Here is a 25,227-nt window from a genome sequence, read left to right on the forward strand (position 1 = left end):
GAGATGCTGGATGTAGTCCTGTGGAACGGCTTGCCATGCCATTTCCACCTGGCGCCTCAGTTGGACCAGCGTTCGTGCTGGACGTGCAGACCGCGTGAGACGACGCTTCATCCAGTCCCAAACATGCTCAATGGGGGACAGATCCGGAGATCTTGCTGGCCAGGGTAGTTGACTTACACCTTCTAGAGCACGTTGGGTGGCACGGGATACATGCGGACGTGCATTGTCCTGTTGGAACAGCAAGTTCCCTTGCCGGTCTAGGAATGGTAGAACGATGGGTTCGATGACGGTTTGGATGTACCGTGCACTATTCAGTGTCCCCTCGACGATCACCAGTGGTGTACGGCCAGTGTAGGAGATCGCTCCCCACACCATGATGCCGGGTGTTGGCCCTGTGTGCCTCGATCGTATGCAGTCCTGATTGTGGCGCTCACCTGCACGGCGCCAAACACGCATACGACCATCATTGGCACCAAGGCAGAAGCGACTCTCATCGCTGAAGACGACACGTCTCCATTCGTCCCTCCATTCACGCCTGTCGCGACACCACTGGAGGTGGGCTGCACGATGTTGGGGCGTGAGCGGAAGACGGCCTAACGGTGTGCGGGACCGTAGCCCAGCTTCATGGAGACGGTTGCGAATGGTCCTCGCCGATACCCCAGGAGCAACAGTGTCCCTAATTTGCTGGGAAGTGGCGGTGCGGTCCCCTACGGCACTGCGTAGGATCCTACGGTCTTGGCGTGCATCCGTGCGTCGCTGCGGTCCGGTCCCAGGTCGACGGGCACGTGCACCTTCCGCCGACCACTGGCGACAACATCGATGTACTGTGGAGACCTCACGCCCCACGTGTTAAGCAATTCGGCGGTACGTCCACCCGGCCTCCCGCATGCCCACTATACGCCCTCGCTCAAAGTCCGTCAACTGCACATACGGTTCACGTCCACGCTGTCGCGGCATGCTACCAGTGTTAAAGACTGCGATGGAGCTCCGTATGCCACGGCAAACTGGCTGACACTGACGGCGGCGGTGCACAAATGCTGCGCAGCTAGCGCCATTCGACGGCCAACACCGCGGTTCCTGGTGTGTCCGCTGTGCCGTGCGTGTGATCATTGCTTGTACAGCCCTCTCGCAGTGTCCGGAGCAAGTATGGTGGGTCTGACACACCGGTTTCAATGTGTTCTTTTTTCCATTTCCAGGAGTGTATTTTATCTTGTGTTTCGGTGGCGCCAGTGAGCTCGTGGCAAAACTCGTTTTTTGTCCGGCTGCTTAGGGACCGCATATTTCTAGGATCTGTGACCGACAAGGCATTGGAGCTGCAATTGTGGATTCAGGTTAAGAAAATCGTTTCTCAATCTTCACACAACACTGCCGGAAGACAAGAATAGATGAAGCCAAGATTCAAACATAGCTTACCACCTAACTGACTGTACACTGGAAAAAATAACTTTTTGAAAAGTTCACTATTTGCACAATAGCAGTATGTCAGTTCATCAGAAAGAACCACTTTCGGGCGGACAATAGAACAGTCTCAGTTGTAAAATGACATCATCTGAAATACGAGGGTCGGTCAAAAAGTAATGCCTCCCATTTTTTTTCTACTTAAAGAAATTAAGTTAAGTGAAAAATTTGAATTTGGCGCCATTCCTCAAACCTTCTTCTGCAATCCACTGCAGTAGTAACTTTCTGTGTCAACAGGTGGCAGCACAGCAGAAGTTTGTAAGATGGCCGACATCGATGCTCGTTTGAGACAGCGTTGTGTGATTGAATTCTTGAATGCAGAAGGTGAAACGTCCATACGCATTCATGAAAGACTGAAGAAGGTGTATGGTGTTGTGACAGTGGATGTCAGCACTGTTAGACGATGGGTTCGTCGTTGTAAGGAAGCTGAAGGGCAAACACCGTTGACTGACGAAAAGCGGAGCGGCAGGCCTGTGAGTGCAGTGACTCCACACAACATTCAGCAAGTTGATGACATCATTCGTGGTGACCGTCGGGTGACTGCAGATGAAGTGTGTCGCATTATTTCTCTTAGTAAAGGCAGTGTGATCACGATTATTAAACAATTGGGGTACTCAAAAGTTTGTGCACGGTGGGTTCCAAGAATGTTAACCAATCAGAATAAAGAGGCAAGGAAAACAATAGCCTCCCAACACTTGCAGCGCTTCCGTTTGGAGGGAGATGAGTTTCTGAAAAAAATTGTGACCGGGGACGAAACATGGGTGCATTTTTTTGAACCCGAATCAAAGAGGCAGTCAATGGAGTGGCGTCACACAAGCTCGCCGAGGAAGAAAAAATTCAAAACTGTGCGATCGGCAGGGAAAGTTATGGCAACAGTTTTCTGGGATACAGAGGGTGTGATTCTGGTTGATTTTTTGGAGCAGGGATGCACAATAAATTCTGTTCAATACGTCACAACCCTCAAAAAACTTAAAGCACGTCTTCAGCGAGTTCGCCCAACAAAATCAATGGCAGATGTTCTTCTTTTGCATGACAATGCAAGACCACACACCAGTCGTCACACCTCTGACGAGATTGTCAAAATTGGATGGGAAGTTTTGCCTCATCCCCCATACAGCCCTGACCTGGCACCATCAGACTTCCATCTGTTCGGGCCACTAAAAGAAGCTCATCGTGGGATTCATTTTGAAGATGAGGAGGCCGTCAAAACATCCGTGCGTCAATGGCTTAGGAAGCAGAGCTGTGATTTTTACCGTGCTGGGATACATGCCCTTGTTCAAAGATGGACCAAAACTGTAGAGATGGGCGGAGATTACATTGAAAAATGACAAAATGATCCTCAATGTTGTGGTTTTCAACCTATGTAATTGCATTTAAATTTCCTGACAATTAAACGTAGAAAAAAAAGTAGGAGGCATTACTTTTTGACTGACCCTCGTACATGTGCCAAATCTTAACGACTTGTATCTAGATCAGCGCTAAAAATCACGTTCATGAAAACCATAGATTGCAGAAAAGCTTCCAATTCTCGCACCTTTGACGGTTTCCTTGTCTGACCAAACCTACAGCTACTGTGACTATTATTTTACAAAAGAAATACGCAGCCTGACAAAAAAAAAGCGAATCATCTGAAAGGAGAAAAAGAAATGAAATTGAACGTAAAGAGTAAAAGAGTATGTGACACTGTTCTGCGATTCCAAAAGAGAGACACATTTACGAAAAACTTGGCAGCGTCAGCACACTTATCAGTGTGACTTGCACGCTCTCTGGCCTGGATGCTTGCACTGATTTGCTTAAGATGGATCGCAATTATTCGCTGAACACAATGCGACGCCATTCACCAGCAATCCATGGTTCCCGCCCACTGCACCCCTCCACTGCCTTAAAATGGGACGGTAATTTTCTAGTTCGGCTCCTGACAGTCTTCCGGGAATGGCGCTGATGACACAGAAAGTTGCAGGGAGACCATTACTTGCTCTCGGATGGCACCCGCAGATGTGAAAGGGGTTACGATGTGTTTGATGTACAACACCGCGATCCTCCATTCATATGGTCAAACTTGGTCGACTGGAATCTTGAAAAATAAGCATTCCCCCCCCCCCCCCCCATCACCCCACACACACACACACACACACACACACGCCAAAGTTTGCAGGCCAACATCGGGCTACTGCCATAATAGCATACTGCACAATTCGACCAGTCGCTCAAATGAAGTTCCACGATAAGCCTCCACTCAAACACTGACAGCTGCCGATAATGGTGTCTCACGAACATGCGGTACCTCCGTGTCCTTCACAGTCACCGCTCGACGTCTGACGCCGTTACACCGCCTTATATCGCAAACCAGGGTTGGTAACACTAGACAGAAACGACGCTAATCCACTCTCGTGGCCGTTGTATCTATTACAGTAGTGAATTGAAACTCTATAATCATTTACATAACCATCGACGGTATGTACATGTTCTAAGTTACACTGATATCCTATCATGTCATCTGTGTGTTTCAACCATTTTTGCTACGCAGCGTATTCAAAAGTTGCAAACGATCGCCTTCATATGCTAGTGTACAAATTAATTCTCCTACTTAAAAAAAAAAAAAAAAAAAACATGAACCATGGACCTTGCCGTTGGTGGGGAGGCTTGAGTGCCTCAGCGATACAGATGGCCGTACCGTAGGTGCAACCACAACGGAGGGGTATCTGTTGAGAGGCCAGACAAACATGTGGTTCCTGAAGAGGGGCAGCAGCCTTTTCAGTAGTTGCAGGGGCAACAGTCTGGATGATTGACAGATCTGGCCTTGTAACATTAACCAAAACGACCTTGCTGTGCTGGTACTGCGAACGGCTGAAAGCAACGGGAAACTACAGCCGTAGCTTTTCCCGAGGACATGCAGCTTTACTGTATGATTAAATGATGATAGCGTCCTCTTGGGTAAAATATTCCGGAGGTAAAATAGTCCCCCATTCGGATCTCCGGGCGGGGACTACTCAAGAGGACGTCGTTATCAGGAGAAAGAAAACTGGCGTTCTACGGATCGGAGCGTGGAATGTCAGATCCCTTAATCGGGCAGGTAGGTTAGAAAATAGGGGTAATGCAGGTGTAGGTTTAATAATGAATAAAAAATAGGAGTGCGGGTAAGCTACTACAAACAGCATAGTGAACGCATTATTGTGGCCAAGATAGACACAAAGCCCATGCCTACTACAGTAGTACAAGTTTATATGCCAACTAGCTCTGCAGATGATGAAGAAATTGATGAAATGTTTGACGAGATAAGAGACATTATTCAGGTAGTGAAGGGAGACGAAAATTTAATAGTCATGGGTGACTGGAATTCGTCAGTAGGAAAAGGGAGAGAAGGAAACATAGTAGGTGAATATGGATTGGGGGGAAGAAATGAAAGAGGAAGCAGCCTTGTAGAATTTTGCACAGAGCATAACTTAATCATAGCTAACACTTGGTTCAAGAATCATAAAAGAAGGTTGTATACCTGGAAGAATCCTGGAGATACTAAAAGGTATGAGATAGATTATATAATGGTAAGACAGAGATTTAGGAACCAGGTTTTATATTGTAAGACATTTCCAGGGGCAGATGTGGATTCTGACCATAATCTCTTGGTTATGAACTGCAGATTGAAACTGAAGAAACTGCAAAAAGGTGAGAATCTAAGGAGATGGGACCTGGATAAACTGAAAGAACCAGAGGTTGTAGAGTGTTTCAACGAGAGCATAAGGGAACAATTGACAGGAATGGGGGAAAGAAATACAGTAGAAGAAGAATGGGTAGCTCAGAGGGATGAAGTAGTGAAGGCAGCAGACGATCAAGTAGGTAAAAAGACGAGGTCTAATAGAAATCCTTGGGTAACAGAAGAAATATTGAATTTAATTGATGAAAGGAGAAAATATAAAAATGCAGTAAATGAAGCAGGCAAAAAGGAATACAAACGTCTCAAAAATGAGATTGACAGGAAGTGCAAAATGGCTAAGCATGGATGGCTAGAGGACAAATGTAAGAATGTAGAGGCTTGTCTCACTAGGGGTAAGACAGATACTGCCTACAGGAAAATTAAAGAGACCTTTGGAGAGAAGAGAACCACTTGTATGAATATCAAGAGCTCAGATGGCAACCCAGTTCTAAGCAAAGAAGGGAAGGCAGAAAGGTGGAAGGAGTATATAGAGGGTTTATACAACGGCGATTTACTTGAGGACAATATTATGGAAATTGAAGAGGATGTAGATGAAGATGAAATGGGAGATGTAATACTGCGTGAAGAGTATGACAGAGCACTGAAAGACCTGAGTCGAAACAAGGCCCCCTGAGTAGACCACATTCCATTAGAACTACTGACGGGCTTGGGAGAGCCAGTCCTGACAAAACTCTACCATCTGGTGAGCAAGATGTATGAGACAGGTGAAATACCCTCAGACTTCAAGAAGAATATAATAATTCCAATCCCAAAGAAAGCAGGTGTTGACAGATGTGAAAATTACCGAAATATCAGTTTAATAAGTCACAGCTGCAAAATTCTAACGCGAATTCTTTACAGACGAATGGAAAAACTGGTAGAAGCGGACCACGGGGAAGATCAGTTTGGATTCCGTATAAATGTTGGAACACGTGAGGCAATACTAACCTTACGACTTATCTTAGAAGAAAGATTAAGAAAAGGCAAACCTACGTTTCTAGCAAGTGTAGACTTAGAGAAAGCTTTTGACAATGTTGACTGGAATACTGTCTTTCACATTCTAAAGGTGGCAGGGGTAAAATACAGGGAGCGAAAGGCTATTTACAATTTGTACAGAAACCAGATGGCAGTTATAAGAGTCGAGGGACATGAAAGGGAAGCAGTGGTTGGGAAGGGAGTGAGAGGGTTGTAGCCTCTCCCCGATGTTATTCTATCTGTATATTGAGCAAGCAGTAAAGGAAACAAAAGAAAAATTCAGAGTAGGTATTAAAATTCATGGAGAAGAAGTAAAAACTTTGAGGTTCGCCGATGACATTGTAATTCTGTCAGAGACAGCAAAGGACTTGGAAGAGCAGTTGAACGGAATGGACAGTTTCTTGAAAGGAGGGTATAAGATGAACATCAACAAAAGCAAAACGAGGATAATGGAATGTAGTCGAATTAAGTCGGGTGATGTTGAGGGTATTAGATTAGTAAATGAGACACTTAAAGTAGTAAAGGAGTTTTGCTAATTGGGGAGTAAAGTAACTGATGATGGTCGAAGTAGAGAGGATATAAAATGTAGACTGGCAATGGCAAGGAAAGCGTTTCTGAAGAAGAGAAATTTGTTAACATCGAGTATAGATTTAAGTGTCAGGAAGTCGTTTCTGAAAGTATTTTTATGGAGTGTAGCCATGTATGGAAGTGAAACATGGACGATAAATAGTTTGGGCAAGAAGAGAATAGAAGCTTTCGAAATGTGGTGCTACAGAAGAATGCTGAAGATAAGGTGGGTAGATCACGTAACTAATGAGGAGGTATTGAATAGGATTGGGGAGAAGAGAAGTTTGTGGCATAACTTGACTAGAAGAAGGGGTCGGTTGGTAGGACATGTTTTGAGGCATCAAGGGATCACAAATTTAGCATTGGAGGGCAGCGTGGAGGCTAAAAATCGTAGAGGGAGACCAAGAGATGAATACACTAAGCAGATTCAAAAGGATGTAGGTTGCAGTAGGTACTGGGAGATGAAGAAGCTTGCACAGGACAGAGTAACATGGAGAGCTGCATCAAACCAGTCTCAGGACTGAAGACCACAACAACAACATCTTAAAAAAAAGATAATATCAGTTAATGTTATAAAAAAACAGCTTACGTGTTGCTGAGTCGTTGTTGATCAGTTAATAATTGGTCAATGAGACGGTTGATTCTGCTTGTTTCTGAGAATCTTTTTCAGATTCGGTTTGGTGTTGACCAATGTATATTACAATACGTCAAGATTCACTTTCAGCCAGATCCTCGCTCATGTCTTTAGTGTTACCACAGCAGAAAGTTTACTGACAGATTTAAATCGTTGCAAATGAATCGCTATTTTTCAGTCATCTTCTGATAATGAAAACTCGGGACCAACGTTTCGCCCAAATCTTGCCTTCTGGGTTTTAACGAAATCGATCTTCACTGTGGTGTCTTTATAGAGTTTACGAAAATGCAATTTTCCTCGAATTTTGGTGTCTGAGTGTTGGCGAAAAATGCAGGCATTTAATTCTCGATTCCCAAAATCAGGAAAATAAATGACAGTAGAAGTTGTTAATGACAAGCGCTTCCTAAGGACATGAACAGAAGAACAAATGTTCTAGTAGGTCTTTTGGTAAGCAAAATAATTTTCAAAACAAATTTCGTGCGCTTCAAACAGCAAGTTTAGTCAGTTGGTAGTCTTGTTATAGATTCTAAAAGGTCAGACAAGCTTGACCAAGATGGTAGCTTACTTGCTTGGTTTTAATAAGTTACGTTTTGTAACGGTAATGTTCAAATATTTTATACTTTACTGAAATTTTATTAAGCATGGTTTAGGACCAGCCTTTTACCATGTTGGTATAGCCAAAATTTTACTGAAGTCTCTTATGTGAGCTGGTATCAGTTTATGCAGACGATGCCATCCATCCATATTCTGTACGCTGACGTAATAGTTTATCATGTCTGATCTGATCTGGAGATGGTTGTATGAACATCCGAAAAGTAGTTATCAAATTTTAAGATTGTATGTCATTTGCAGTCCAGACAATTACAAAAATATAGTAAAGAAAGAATTTTCTGACAGAAGGTGACAATTATTGAACTATATGAAATAAAATCGTCATAACTTCTGAACGGTTTGCCTTAGGACGTTCAAACAGCACTGTTGGCCGCGGGGCATGATGGGAATTAGTATTTGGTTTAGCGACGAAGCGCCTCGTGATGACTAGGTGTTGTGTGATGTCCTTAGGTTAGTTAGGCTTAAGTAGTTCTAAGTTCTAGGGGACTGATGACCATAGCTGTTAAGTCCCATAGTGCTCAGAGCCATTTGAACCATTTTAGCGACGAAGCCCACTTTCATTTGGATAGGTTCTTCAATAAACAAAACTGGCACATCTGGGAGACTGGGAATCCCCATTTCGCGATGGAGAAGTCTCTTGACCCTCATTGGGTGAGTGTGTGGTGTGCAAGGTCCAGTCACGGAATAATCGGTGCAATATTCCTTGATGGCGCTGTGAATGCCGAACGGTACATGAAGATTTTGGGCCGGCCGCTGTGACCGAGCGGGTTTAGGCGCTTCAGTCCGGAACCGCACTGCTGCTACGGTCGCAGGTTCGAATCGTGCCTCGGGCATCGGTGTGTGTGCGCTGTCCTTAGGTTAGTTAGGTTTAAGTAGTTCTAAGTCTAGGGAACTGATGACCTCAGATGTTAAGTCCCATAGTGCTTAGAGCCATTTGAAGATTTTGGAAGATGATTTCATCCCCATTATCCAAAGTGATACTGATTTCGACAAGATGTGGTCCATGCAAGACGGAGCTTGACTCCATCGAAGCAGGACAGTGTTTGATGTCCTTGAGGGGCACTTTGGGGACCCCATTCTGGCTCTGAGGTCCCCAGAGGCCATTGGCATGGGCCTCGATTGGTCGCCATATTCTCCGGATCTGAACACATACAGCTCCTTTTTCTGCGGCTACATTAAGGACAAGGTGTACAGCAATAACCCCAAAACCATTCCTGAGCTGAAAACGGCCATTCAGGAGGTCATCGACAACATCGATGTTGCGACACTTCAGCGGGTCATGCAGAATTTCGCTGTTCATCTGCGCCACATCATCGTCAATGATGGCAGGCATATAGAACATGTCATAACCTGAATTCCAATATATGTGGTGACGTTTACATGTTGAATAAATTGAGATCACGCCGTAGTTTGTAACTAGTTTACTTTTTTTCGTATAGTTCAATAATTGTCACCATGTGTTTGCCTGATTCGAGGTCTTGTACTGAAGTCAAACGTGGGGTATAAACAATCAAAAGAAGAGCAGAACAAGATTTTGAAGTGTGGCGCTACAGAAGAACGCTGGAGATTAGATGGGTTGGTAGAGTAACTAGTGTGGAGGTACTGAATCTAATGGGGGAAAAAAAGATGTTTATAGTAGAGCTTGACTAGAAGAAGAGAACGGTTGATAGGATCCATTCTAGGGCATCAAGGAATCGTTAATTTGGTGACAGAGAAACGTGGAGGTAAAAAAAGGAACCACAGAATGAATACGTTAAGCGTACTGTTGTAGGTATTCGGAGATGACGTTTCTACAGGATAGACCAGGTGTCGGCAAGTAGTTTTCAGTGGGGTCCGGATTCGATGTAAAATTGTTATGGAAGTCCAGAAAAAAAAAACTAATAATTAAAAGGTACTGTTTTTTTATTTTGTTTTCAAGTCGAGTTAGTTTCCAAAAAAAGGGTAAACCAAGTAAAACAAGTAGTTATCAGATAATATTGTAATATATTCAGTGTGAGAAATTACATCGACGGTCTTGAGCCAGTTTTTTAAAGTACGAGGGGTGCAGCAAATGCGAAGTATGTCTTCGAGGTATATGTGTTCTTCGAAAAATTGATTTTCGAGAACGACGATTCGCATATATGTGTCGAACCAAACATAGTGGCCAGATTGATAGCTACTTTCCTACAATTTTCATATTTTTCTGAAACATGTTTACCCCAAAATTCTTCAGTGGATACAGTTTTATACATTTGGAAATATATTCTTGTCAGTCGATTATCTCCACTTGAAGTGAAGACTCTGAAACGCTGAACAACTTAGCTGCCACATCAGTCCATTCTGCCGATGTATAAACTTCATAAGGAAATTTTAGGAATTGAGACAGCTTTCCAATTTCTGCAGAGTCTTGAAATCTTGCAGCAAATTAGTCCCTTAGATCGGGCAGAAATCTTACAAACACTGCAATGTCTTCTTCAGAGTTCTCTTTTTTATACTCAACAACTGTTAGGAAATGAATAAAATTCGTGCCTTGCAATATCTTTTTCAAAAATATCCAGCTTACGACGAAAAGCAGACACGCTTTGTATCATATCACATATTAATTTCCCATTCCCTTGTAACTCTATGTTGAGCGCATTTAAATATTTCAGAATATCCTTCAGAAAAGCCACAGCAAGCATATTGCGCTCGTTCATTATGAACTCTCGGCGTTTCTTTGCTTCCTGCGATCCAAGATTTGCAAGAAGGAGGTTACTTCTTCCTTTGTTACCCAGAAACGTTCAACAACATGAGCTTTACTTAACCAACGAACATTGTTGTATTGCAATAAGTCAGAATACGCTGCATCACATTCTGAAAGAAACTTCTTGAACTTTCGGTGTTGAAGAGAAGAATGAGATCTCATAAAATTAATCAACTGCACCAAGCTGTCCATTACTTCTTTCAGTGTAGCACTGACTTTTCCACAAAGGGCAGCCTGATGAATTATACACTGATACGATAGAAGACCTGGATTCTGATCCCTGATTTTCTTTACTACACCCTTTTCTTTGCCAATCATCGCTGGGGCGCCGTCAGTTGAAAGCGACACTATTTTATCATAACGAATGATGGAATTATGAATAAATTCGTCAATAGCTTTGACTAAATCTTCTCCTCGAGTGGTACCTTTCAAAGGCAATGTTGCGAGCAATTCTTCCCTGAATACCTTATTTTCAATGTCGAAAAATCTCACGAAAATAGATATTTGTTTATCATCAACAATGTCACATGATTCGTCAAGTGCAATAGAGTAGCATAGAGGCTTTTCCAAAAAATGGCTCTGAGCACTATGGGACTTAACATCTGTGGTCATCAGTCCCCTAGAACTTAGAACTACTTAAACCTAACTAACCTAAGGACATCACACACATCCATGCCCGAGGCAGGATTCGAACCTGCGACCGTAGCAGTTGCGCGGCTCCGGACTGAGCGCCTAGAACCGCGAGACCACCGCGCCCGGCGCTTTTCCAAAATTTCAAGCAGAGTGCTTTTAATATCAGTAGCTAAAATTTCCGTTCTTCTTGTATTACTTCTTGCCGACATTGGAATACTTTGAATTGCAGCGACAACATCCTTTGTTGTTCAAGAAGTGCCGAGGCTACTTCCAACATAAATTCTTTCATTATTTCAGAATCTGAAAATGGTTTTTGGTTTTTTCTAAGTGTCCAGCATACATTGTAAAACAAATGAATAATTGCTCTGCGGCCTGCGTGCGATTGACGAAACGAAGACCGCCCGCCCACTGCGGTCTCTTTGACTAAAACGACAGGTTCGGACTTGTTTAACAAATGAACGAGTGAGCAGAGACGCGTGGTGGGAGGCGCTACTCGTCGAGAAAAATAGAATGAAATGGATCGACTCGACTAAATGATTTGCTCATCTACTCGACTAAATTTTTGTTTTTAAGACACGTTTAGTTACTCAGTACTCGACTACATTACTAGCCTAGTGCGAACGAGGCGCCAGGATACTTAGTTGGACGTCGGACTGTATTTAAGAAGATTTGGCGGTCCGAGGTTCGACCTTCTGCCGATCTCTGGAATAGACTAATGTGGAAAACTCCAACAGGTTAGTCTCCGAGCAGAAGACGACGGAAACAACAACAACAACAACAAAAGCACGAGACATCGATGTAATAGAAAGTGTGTAGACGAAATGAGAATTACGCAGAAACATTGATGCACATCGCTAAAGCATTAAATTCATGGTAAAGTCCAAAACTAACTTTCTTCCGGCTGCTAATATCTAACGTCTGACAACGATGACGATATTATAAATATCGGACTAAAGAAATAGTGATTGCAGATGTTACATTTCACAAATCGTTACAGACATGACCAATGCGTAATCTGAATAAATTTCTATTTTTAGTTCTCACAAAATTTTCTTTTACCCCCGGGCGCGCATCCACTCGGTAGAGCACAGATCACTGGTGCGAGCTAACCATAAATACAGGGCTATTACAAATGATTGAAGCGATTTCATAAATTCACTGTAGCTCCATTCATTGACATATGATCACGACACACTACAGATACGTAGAAAAACTCAAAGTTTTGTTCGGCTGAAGCCGCACTTCAGGTTTCTGCGCCAGAGCGCTCGGGAGCGCAGTGAGACAAAATGGCGACAGGAGCCGAGAAAGCGTATGTCATGCTTGAAATGCACTCACATCAGTCAGTCATAACAGTACAACGACACTTCAGGACGAAGTTCAACAAAGATCCACCAACTGCTAACTCCATTCGGCGATGGTATGCGCAGTTTAAAGCTTCTGGATGCCTCTGTAAGGGGAAATCAACGGGTCGGCCTGCAATGAGCGAAGAAACGGTTGAACGCGTGCGGGCAAGTTTCACGCGTAGTCGGCGGAAGTCTACGAATAAAGCAAGCAGGGAGCTAAACGACCACAGCCGACGGTTTGGAAAATCTTACGGAAAAGGCTAAAGCAGAAGCCTTACCGTTTACAATTGCTACAAGCCCTGACACCCGATGACAAAGTCAAACGCTTTGAATTTTCGGCGCGGTTGCAACAGCTCATGTAAGAGGATGCGTTCAATGCGAAACTTGTTTTCAGTGATGAAGCAACATTTTTCCTTAATGGTGAAGTGAACAGACACAATGTGCGAATCTGGGCGGTAGAGAATCCTCACGCATTCGTGCAGCAAATTCGCAATTCACCAAAAGTTAACGTGTTTTGTGCAATCTCACGGTTTAGAGTTTACGGCCCCTTTTTCTTCTGCGAAAAAAACGTTACAGGACACGTGTATCTGGACATGCTGGAAAATTGGCTCATGCCACAACTGGAGACCGACAGCGCCGACTTCATCTTTCAACAGGATGGTGCTCCACCGCACTTCCATCATGATGTTCGGCATTTCTTAAACAGGAGATTGGAAAACCGATGGATCGGTCGTGGTGGAGATCATGATCAGCAATTCAGCGCCTCCACGCTCTCCCGACTTAACGCCATGCGATTTCTTTCTGTGGGGTTATGTGAAACATTCAGTGTTTAAACCTCCTCTACCAAGAAACGTGCCAGAACTGCGAGCTCGCATCAACGATGCTTTCGAACTCATTGATGGGGACATGCTGCGCCGAGTGTGGGAGGAACTTGATTATCGGCTGGATGTCTGCCGAATCACTAAAGGGGCACATATCGAACATTTGTGAATGTCTAAAAAAAAGTTTGAGTTTTTGTATGTGTGTGCAAAGCATTGTGAAAATATCTCAAATAATAAAGTTATTGTAGAGCTGTGAAATCGCTTCAATCATTTGTAATAACCCTGTAGTTAGCGCGATCGCTGCAGTGGCAAAGTTGGCGTCCGGCCCACATCGGAGTCGGGAAGTGGGGAGAGCACTGCGTAGAGGCAGGGGGAAGGGGAAGGGCAAGGGCAAGGTCAAGGTCGAATAAATCAGCTAGCTAGGGCCGACTATGAATGAGTCTAGCCATACTGGTAGCGGATTTCACGTTGTGGGATGTTATTCCTACTTGTAGTCCTTGCGACTGATGTAGCTTTAACATTAACCACGCCTTTACTGGTGACATCAAACAGTGGCTCCTGCATCTGTGTACGGAACTCATGAACAAGCGCTGTTATTGACATTTCTTTTTCTTGCGTCTAAGAATCATTGACTGGTAACACGTCTTGTACACCACCGGCGATTTGGAAACGTAATGTCACACGGAAGACTGTCAACGATCTTTTCTTCGCAGATATCTTTCGCTTCAGTGCACGGAAAAGCTGCGTAGATGTTTGTACTGAACCAAATATATGTATAATGGTTACTTTAAACTTGTGATAGAAAAAGGGATGATTACTTTTTTATAACAAAATTGAGCTCTCAGCTTCGTACTACCTATGACTCAATTAGTATGAATTGCAATTCAGCGCCCACGTCGTACACATCTACAGAAATAAAAGTAAAAACATCCTGAATATTTCCTGTAACTTAAATCTCTAGATGCGAAAATCGGATACGTGGGGGAATATGTTCGTTTTGGTACCGTTCTAAATTACGACCTCTTCGTAGACTTCACGTTCAACTCGCTTTTTCGTGCCATATTAAAACTTGGAAGCAGGCAATTCTTTCAATGTCTTTTTGTGAAATATCAGAAAACTGATGTTTCACGTACCCTCAATTGTCCCACCATCAATGGAGACAGGCGTTCTTGTCTCCATTGCGTTTTTCAAATCAACACGGGCAACACACTCCTGTATGACCGTCCAATTCTTTCACCCTTTTGTAATATCTTTCATAGGAGCCAAGAATCCTAAATTGTTCTAGGAACGTGGAGCGAGCGTGAATTTCGTGAACACGAATACCTGATTAATCAGTATCAGCGAGTTGACGCAGCATTTAGCGCTAAGAAAACTACAGAAAAAGCGTTGTACAGGGCGCACTATTTTCTGTTATGTTGTTGATGGTTTCTAGAACTTTGTGTCTTGTAGCTAAAATAAGAAGGGTAACCGTTTAAAATTCAAAGCTGCCAGTTTTAATGATAAACATATATTGACTGTATTTACAAGTTCTCCATACGTGAAATCATCTGCTGAGCGCATTAAAGTCGATGTGTTGACTTTAAACTTACTGGAAGATGAAAACTGTGCACCAAACCTTTGCACTTGGCCCTGAAAGGCAAAGGTCCCAGGTTCGCGTCTCGGTGTGGAACACAGTTGTAACCTGCCAGCAATTTTCAGATCAGCGCACATTCCACTAGGATTTGCTAAATTGTTGCGGCTGTTGGTAAGCGCACTGTGTTTGTGTTCATTATAGCGCAAAAATATTTCCATTGTGAAAATACAGAAGAAAACAACATTGAATTTTATTTCTGACCTGACAAATACCTAAACCAGTTACTTCGTTTAATAAAGCTTTTATCGATGTATCTGAATCTCGACTTTCCGATATTTTCTTTCTAAGCTTCCATAAGTAATTGTGTAGTTGGTACATTTGCAACGTGCTGTATCCAAAAAATCTGTAGGCATCTTTCAACTTCGTCTCGTATCATACATACGGAGGCTGTCAGTATTAATCCCGACACTCTTTTTAATAATTTTCGGTGTTAGTTGAGTGATTACGCGTCGAAAGTACACAAAATCGTGCGGTTCAGTATAATGACAGCTCTTAAACAGGTATGCGTCCTTAAGTGATTGTCAGATGTTAATAAATATTGTGAAAGTAAATAATTCGAGCAATGGGGCAATGAAACTTCATTCTTAATTATTTGGACAAGTATGAGCATCATATGAGTTCTCTGGTAGAAGCGCGGGTTGTGTGCGTAATAATACGGCCTGTTTCTCCTTGTCTTCTCATTTTTTTCCCTCGTCTCGCCGCGTGGTCTACAAGACCGCAGTGGGTAGGATCACAGACAGAGATATTGCTAGTTTGCTGAATATCACAGAAAGTAAGTTTGGGTGTAACACAAGGAGGTCGCAGGCGGATGGTAAGGTAAAATACGACCTTCAAAAAGGAATCCAAGGAAGGATTAATCGTAATTCTCGATTAAGAGCAAATAAAACTACAAAGCAGCGGTTGCAAACAAGTGATAAGCAAGTTAATCACCTGTATGAAGGGTTATCAAAGAAGAACGTTGTGACGTAAGAGTGCCAAGAAAAAGTCATACGTGAGCTAAGATAACCAGGCAAAGGGCTCCAGTTCAGAAGAAGCCATGTCAACCAAGGCAGGAGTACAGGGGTGTTGTTAATATTTGCTGATGAGAGCAAATGCAAACTTTCCTTAAAGACAGGAGAACTATGGTGTGACTATAGCCACGTGGCGAGAACCAAGATATACATTTGCAATCAAGCATTGGGATACAGGACAGTATTTCATCGTGTGGTGCGTGAGAGATTGTTTTATTAACGGCGCATCAAACAAGGAGAGCTTTGTCACAACATACTGACGCCAAATATGCACAGGAGTGTAGAAAAGTTGGGAATTAGATCTACATACAAATTTGTCAAAGACAGCAACATGAAACAAACAATTTCTTGTAAATTAGTGGCTTTTGTCCCCTTTACGGAGACATCATCTCAATCGGCAGTCCTTAATCCATAGATCTTATGGGACGATCTTGGTAGGAAGTTATAGCTTTAACCAGCTCGAAAGAATACCTGTAAAAGAAGTTCATGAAAGGATACGAACAAACAGAGGGTGAGTTCACCGCAAAAGTCGTTGGTAACATACAAGAGCGTTTGAAAGCGCCAATCAAGCAGAAGGGATATCAAACGTATTTAATTCAAGTGTTACTCCTCTATTCAAGAACAATTATTGTAATCGAAGATTGAAGACACTATAATGTTGGGCTGTGAAATAGTGAAATGTTCAAAAATGGTTCAAATGGCTCTGAGCACTATGGGACTTAACATCTGTCGTCATTAGTACCCTAGAACTTAGAACTACTTAAACTAACCTAAGGACATCACACACATCCATGCCCGAGGGAGGATTCGAACCTGCGACCGTAGCGGTCACGCGGTTCCAGACTGAAGCGCTTAGAACCGCACGGCCACAACGGCCGGCTAGTGAAATGTTATTTCAGAAAATACGGTCTCGTTATCTTACTAAACAAACTATACATCACACTTTTTATTTATTAAGCGAATGCTGTGTTATTCACTGCAGTCCTGCTTGCTTGTTATGTGAAAATCGAGCACATGTTGCTAATAGAAACAGTCGAGTGACAGAGTTTTAATATATGTCTGAATCTTACACAGATACCAGGCCCGCTTTAAGTTCACTGTTTGCACATCGTCTGTGCTGCATTCCACACCGCTATCTGACTGATCAATTTTATCAGTAACCCTTTGGTGCGTATTATACTGTAAAAGCTCTTTGTCAAACATTTTACCGAAGACGTTATAAAAAAGCTTTGGCAGTGTACTATAGTACTTTTATGATATCTCTGCATCTTATAAAAATGTATGTATGTATGTATGTATGTATGTATGTATGTATGTATGTATGTATGTATGTATGTATGTATGTTCAACATCTCAACTACTGAACCGCTTTAAACCGAACTGATCACTTGCGATCCGGAAAGAATCATCTACTCCCGAAGGGGTTGTGGCGGTGAAAACGAAACTTAACGATTCGCTCGAAAATAAACCATGGATATATTTATTCAGCATTTGATGAGGAGAGCACTTAACGACTTCCACAATCTTTAATTAAAGTGATAACCATTTCTAAATTTTTTCTCGCTTACATGCTTAACAAAAAGTACTTGACACGTTAACTCATTTGTAAAGTAATTACAAGCTCGAAGCCGGCCGAAGTGGCCGTGCGGTTGAAGGCGCTGCAGTCTGGAACCACGAGACCGCTACGGTCGCAGGTTCGAATCCTGCCTCGGGCATGGATGTTTGTGATTTCCTTAGGTTAGTTAGGTTTAACTAGTTCTAAGCTCTAGGGGACTAATGACTTCAGCAGTTGAGTCCCATAGTGCTCAGAGCCATTTGAACAAGCTCGAAACTTAGTTTATACAGGGAAGGTCGATCCTCTAAAAAATCGGGGGTTTATGGTTACTAAATACATGGAAAGAAGCACAGTGGGTTTTACGACCACCGGTGACATTGAAGCATAACTCAAAAGCACTTCAGCAATTTCAACCAAATTTGTTACGTACATTATCTATTATTATTTATTTAAAGACATTGTGGGAATAAGATTCCCTACTGCTGCTAGGAACGAGGCTGTGTACGAGAAGGGTTGACGTAAAAATGTTCAAAAACGAGCTTTGATTTTATTTCTTTTATTTGATTGACATGGAATACTTTTAAAAGTATCAAGTACAATTTGTCCTGCGCATTTCCGCGTGTCAACCAGATACCAGTACGGAATGAGTACTTTAGAGAGCCAATAATTTTATTAATATATTTGGGAGCTAAGATCAGGCCACACGGCGGAATACCACAGACAAATTTAACATCCTCTCGAGAGTCATATGGTTTAATACAGCAGAGAAACAAACACATGCGTGCGGTACACGTCATATAAACATGTGTTCAACATCTACTAACAAGGGAACCTCCCCATCGCACCCCCCTCAGATTTAGTTATAAGTTGGCACAGTCGAGAGGCCTTGAGAAACGGAACACAAATCAATCGAGAAAACAGGAAGAAGTTGTATGGAACTATGAAAAAAATAAACAAAATATACAAACTGAGTAGCCCATGCACAAGATAAGGAACATCTAGGATTGTGTGAGCTCAGGAGCGCCGTGGTCCCGTGGTTAGCGTGAGCAGCTGCGGAACGACAGATCCTTGGTTCAAGTCTTCCCTCGAGTGAAAAGTTTAATTTTTTATTTTCAGACAATTATTATCTGTCCGTCCGTTATGTTTCCATCACTTTTTTGGGAGTGATTATCACATCCACAAGAAAACCTAAATCGGGCAAGGTAGAAGAATCTTTTTACCCATTCGCCAAGTGTACAAGTTCGGTGGGTTAACAACATATTCCTGTCATGTGACGCACATGCCGTCACCACTGTCGTATAGAATATATCAGACGTGTTTTGCTGTGGAGGAATCGGTTGACCTATGACCTTGCGATCAAATTTTTTCAGTTGCCATTGGAGAGGTACGTCCTTTCGTCTACTAATCGCACGGGTTTGCGGTGCGGTCGCAAAACACAGAAACTAAACTTATTACAGTGAATAGAGACGTCAATGAACGAACGGACAGATCATAACTTTGCGAAGATAAAAAAAGTAAACTTTTTATTCGAGGGAGGACTTGAACCACGGACCTCTCGTTCCGCAGCCGCTCGCGCTAACCACGGGACCACGGCGCTCTTTAGCTCACACTGTCCTTGATGTTGCCTATGTTGCGCATGGACTACTCATTTTTTATGTTTTGCTTATTTTATTTCATAGTTTCACGTAACTTCTTCCTGGTTTCCCGATTGATCTGTGCTCCGTTTTTCAAGGCCTATCCACTATGCCAACTTATAACTAAATCTGAGGGGGGTGCGATGGGGAGGTTCCCTTGTAAGCACCTGTATCTATTTCAACCAAATGTGGCACAAATATTGCTTAAAGTCTGGAAAGGAATACTGTGCAGGTAAAAACGACCTACCTCCCACAGGAGTGATAGTGAAAAGGGGGTGAGGAATAGAGAAGGGGAGGTGGAGGTAGACAGAGAGAGGGGTAATGAGGAGATGGACGGAATGAGGGGCGAAGGAGGAGATGGATTAATGAAAATATTTCTCTCGAAACTCACTAGCAAACAACACAATGATTTAAATTTCGGCGCTACAAATACATTGCCTCTCTTAGTGGCTACGCGAAACAAACGCGTTGCCAACCTATGAGCAATAGATAAGCACCACAGTGGCTGCCGCTTTCCCTGATCTTTAGCCCAGCATCAACGAAGAAAGACTTCTCATACGTAGCCTCGTAGATAACGTTACATTGTCAAAGTTCTTCTGGAATGAATAAATACCCGAGCAATGCCGTGTTTCACAGCTAGTTTTTTTATATAAAACTTAGAGCTTGGTAACAGTATTTATCAAAGATCTGTCGAAGAACTCTGACAATGTAATGTTATTTCCGAGGCGACGTAAGAGAAGTCTTTCTACGTTGACGCTGGGCTACAAGGTCAGGTTAAGCGGCAGCCATGGTGGTGCTTATCTATTGCTCATAGGTTGGCAACGCGTCAGTTTCGCGTAGGCAATAACAGAGGCAGTGTATCTGTGGCGCCGAAATTTAAATCATTGTGTTGTTTTCTAGTGACTTTCGAGAGAAATATTTTGCTACTATTGTTTATACGTCTTGTGGTGACTGCAGTTTAATTATAAGGAATTAGCCCAGTCGCTTTTATTTATAAAGCATCGTCTGCGGTTATTGGTGTTGAAGTCAGCTCAAGACGGTTAACCAACAGCAACAGATTTTTAACAGCTGCTGCGAAGGATGTCCACGCAAACAGCGAGACATTTTGTGATTATGGACTAATCTAAAGTGGGCTGACGTTAGTATATATCTCATGGATTAATTGCAGGGACATGAAAATGTACCGAATGTGGTAGTGAAATGGATACTCAATCGAACTGCGCGAGCATACTTGGCAAGCTGATGAATGTTTTTTAATTAAATCATGAGGGAAGGCAAGAAGATCAATGTTTATTCATAACAGAGTCGCACTTTCGGTATATTAATGAACATTGCTCCACGCACCTCCTCCCACGATTTAATTAGAAACATTGATCCACCTACCACCTCCCATTTAATTTAATTAAAAGACATTGATCCACTTTCTAAGTGTGCTCGCACAGATCGATTCCATACCAACACACAGCAGAGAACTATTTCACACGAGCGAGGTAGCGCAGTGGTTAGACACTGGACTCGCATTCGGGAGGACGACGGTTCAATCCCGCGTCCGGCCATCCTGATTTAGGTTTTCCGTGATTTCCCTAAATCATTCCAGGCAAATTCCGGGATGGTTCCTCTGAAAGGGCACGGCCGACTTCCTTCCCCATCCTTCCCTAATCCGATGAGACCGATGACCACGCTGTCTGGTCTCCTTCCCCAAAACAACCAACCAACCATTTCACAGCTTTTTCGAATAAATCAGGTGTTGCGATGCTGTCCTTGGTTTGCAGATATTAGCGCAGTTCAAATAGCTGCGATTCAAACAAGGAGCAATTTAATTTATAATCCTTGTTTGTAGCAATGCTTCACCCTTTCTCCCGTATTTATTACTTCTAAACTGGTCGTCTGCCTGCTGCTTTGTCATTGGCTGCTTAACACAAACAGCTAACACCTTTTGCTCCCAACATACCTTAAGGGAAGTGTTGACAACGTTCCTGCACGAAACGCATAAGTAAGCCACTCGCCCTATTCTAGACTTTTATCCACAAGCTGTCACCTGCTGAAAATTTACCTCCAAAATATTAGTTTCACATTGCACAACACACATTTCATTTCCTGAGCAGTCTGAGAACTATACAGTTTAAAAATACTTGGCTGTATTCTCACGAAAGATTGCTTTCTGATGTCAACAACTTCTCAAATCCTAAAGTACCCGAGTACAACAACGTTTCTCGCTTCCTGTATTTATTTAACTTGTTGAATTCTGTCTGCATCCAAAGATTCGCAGTTGTTTGTACTAACATTAATAAGACTCTCGCGCCCTATTTCTCATCGCATAATGAAAATTTTCAAGTGGCTAAAATACCATGTTAAAATGCATGTCTCTTTTCCATAATTATTCACATGTATACTACTCGACTCACTCATGAGAGCAAGGGTAGGCCATATTACTTTGAACAAGACGTGCGTATTAAGGACTGTACTACTCAAATTAATATTTACATCGAGAAAATCCTCCCTAACTTGCTTGTGAAGTGCACAGACATTTGCAAAAATTTATGTAGGGGCGGAGAGGGGAGAAGGACACATTGTAACACTGTAATTTTTTTTTTACATAAATGAGTCGGTCAGTTGTCATCTTCAAGACGTGTTATGTCACAAGGAATAAACTGTATAGGTAACACAAAAACTTATTATACCTCAGATATTGTTATCCACTCACTTCTACAAGAATGTGATAATTCTTTAATAAATGAAAACTCTGTACTCCAGATTCCAAGAGGGAGGCGAAAGTGCCCCCTCTTGGCACTGCCCCCCCCCCCCCCCCCCCCACACCTTGCGGACGCCAATGGTGAAGCAGGTAAGCATTAAAGGCAAATTCGTTGTTGAAAAAGGATTAAGACAGTATTCCAGTCAGCCACTACTACTGCTCTTTAACATATGAATAACTCTGTAGAGAAGAATATGATGTACTAAAAGTATTAGAATAGGGATAAAGTACAAAGGAAACAGATGCCAACTAAAGGAGCACAGAATACATAGCACTTTTTGCCCAAAAAAATAACACTCTAAATAAACGTGGAAATTTTAATTTGAGTCTACAGATAAGAAAATTAACGAAAAATTATTGAGGATAAAACAACGAAGAATAGAAAACAGCATGCATCATGTGTGAAGACGAAACAGAAGAGTGGAATGACTTTCTAAGAAGCAAGTCTACATCACAAAGTTTATGCACAGAATATATGAAAACTGAGTTTGGACAAAGCTTTCTTCAAATAATGAGCGTTGTCATCAAGTATTTACATGGAACAGAGGGGGCCTAATGGGGAGACCGTACAAGTAGAACACAGCGTTTTAAACAAGTGAAGGATCGATTGTAGGGAATACCAGTCAAATTTTTCGAAATTTGGTTCTGCACAATTAATTATTCGAAAGTTGGCGCTGCAGAATGTTACGTATTATACAGAAAGATAAAACATGAAATTAAGAGGCATCAAAAATAATAGCGATTATTAGAAGCTAGTGCTGAATTTTAATCATATCATGGAAGAAGTTAATGGGCTATATGCTTAAACAACCACTGGTAAGACCAACATTACAATAAATGGCAGGTGCAAATAAATGCGGTAGCAGACAAAACTAACCGTATATAAAATGCTGAATTTCACTTATACTGATGTAAAAGACTTCTAAAGATGAAAAGATTACGAGGTAACAAGGGGGCAAATGTGGTAGAATGGACGTCTGAGGAAATAATTATACGAAAACAGATAATCGGAAAAAGTGACAAGTTACTGGCACATCTCCAAAGGCATCCAGAAGCCTGAAATAAAAACGTGCTACTCAGAGGAAAGGTTAAGGAACCGGAGTAACGTATTATGACACACAAAAAAATTTTCAAAATTTTTTGTTGCTTTAGAAATTAATAGATAAAACATTTTGCACTAGAAAGATAAAATACAGAACCAACAGACACGAAAAACAACAGCAGAGTAAAGCAATATGGAAAAACTATTACCGAAAGATGAGGCATTTAAGTAAGACTTTGGTCAGGATATTTTCAGAAATGAATATTACACTGCGAGGAAAAAGTGAGAAGAAAATTCGTAGTGGCATAGACAGAGTGAAGTTTGTGAAGGTACATTAGAAGTATGTTGTATGTATTATGTACACAGATAAGAATTATTAGCACAAAATAGGAAGTCATAGAGGTAATAACAGTTGTCGCCAAGGCTGACGGCTTGGAAGCAAAGAAGGAGGCAACAAGCATCGTCAAATTCAGGCATTAACAGTAAACATAGTACATAACAGCACAGTTTTCGCACACTTTTTGAACATGCCGACCTTTAGCACTTTTATTATTACCTGTATTAGACGCTACAACGACACTCTCAAGATCTTCCAGAATACTTAACAGCACTTCCGCGGAGCGAAACTGTATGCCGTTACTCTCAGTTGCAGAAGAACACTAATAGTTCGTAGACCACAATGTAGGACACAGTTATATAGTCACTTCAACTCACTGACGTAAACACGGCATTCCCCCGTTTATCTAATACAAGTACGTAGATAGCAACGAGACTCTCCCGGTTGCAGGGCAGCCACTCCCCACAACACGTACTGGTTATTTGGTGATATTGTGAACTTGTTTTGCCTCCAGCGTCTGAAATAGTACACAGATAAACAAACAGCGGCCGTCAGAAGCAGAATAAGCGACGCCGTTGGTTGTCTCGTGACTATTGAGCTGTGCTTTCATTTCGTCCGCGACAGTGTTTTGTCGACACGCGCAGCGGCTGCGTATGTTTGCAGCACTGACATACGCCTGCCCTTGGCGCTAGCTAGTCACGGGAGATGCACTTGATTGCTATGAGTCAGTCCCTGGATGACCCAATACTTGCCTTCCGCAGTGCTGCGCTAGTACTTACTAGAGCACGTGTCACTCTGTCGTTCGATACGGCGCTCACTGGATCAATAAAGCCAACGCCTATTTGAAATTCACCGACCTAATGGAATACAATTCGTAGTCATCATACACGATATTCTTAAATTCCTGGATAGAAGGCAGTGAAGGTTCAGTGCCCCACCCACGAAACACCCACGATCACGCGATCTGGCGACAGATCGCGTGATCTATTCGTAGGTCGCACGTGTATTTGCAAATCGCAGTGACGGATCATTGATCACTTGTACTTCCGAAGCGATTTGGAGAATCACTGTGCAATAGGACTGCGTCAGCAGTCTGTGGCCCGTTTGTTTAGGTGTTTAGCGTGGTTGTGTAATTTCATTTCACTATGCCCACGTGGAGTAAGGAGTTTACGTTAGAATTTGTAGGGTTCTTCAGGAAGTTCAAACCGCTCTGAAAAGTGAAGTTGAAGGAGGAATTGACATTTATATTAAGAAGTATTACAAAAAGAAATCAGTACTCGTAGATTTTGTGTAGGTCATTTTGAAACTTGTGTTCCAGGAGCAGAAACTCATGAAAATTTCACAGTAATAAACACGATACACCGGACTCCATCTGGGGTTTCAGAGTTATTCATGAAACAACTTGGCGTAGTATTAAACTTTTTAACTTCCAAACAGAATGACGCGATAATACGAGGAGATATTACTTTAAATGTTTTTGAGTGTGTTTATTCTAGGACTATACTGAAGACCGTCCGCCTTTCATAATTGTAATCTAATTCTTCCTCTCACAATTTATGACTAGAGTTACTGAGAACTAGCTGTGCTGCTATTAATAGCATTTTACATTCATCGAGACCACAAAACCACTGTGAAAATATTTGTAGTTAAACTACAAGATTAAAAAATGAAGAACAAATTCTGGAACTCACTATATGTATACGAAATACAGACTGGAAATCATAGAACTAACCTGGCATTAAGGAAAAGAACGTTTTCTGTAACAAAGCCATAGGATACATAGAAAAATATTGTCCTAAACATCAGTC

General features: G+C 42.2%; 1 protein-coding gene across 1 annotated transcript in view; it reads right to left on the reverse strand.

Moving 5' to 3' along the window:
• The window catches only part of LOC126195230 (uncharacterized), a 99,707-nt gene extending 75,642 nt beyond the window's left edge, over nucleotides 1-24,065 (reverse strand). Inside the window, exon 1 of the mRNA XM_049933755.1 lies at nucleotides 23,639-24,065. The gene's annotated coding sequence lies outside the window, so the exon portion shown is untranslated. The remainder of the gene's footprint in view (nucleotides 1-23,638) is intronic.
• Between the last annotated feature and the right edge of the window lie 1,162 nt (nucleotides 24,066-25,227).

Source organism: Schistocerca nitens, chromosome 7 (assembly GCF_023898315.1).
Source record: "Schistocerca nitens isolate TAMUIC-IGC-003100 chromosome 7, iqSchNite1.1, whole genome shotgun sequence".
Taxonomy (NCBI): domain Eukaryota; kingdom Metazoa; phylum Arthropoda; class Insecta; order Orthoptera; family Acrididae; genus Schistocerca; species Schistocerca nitens.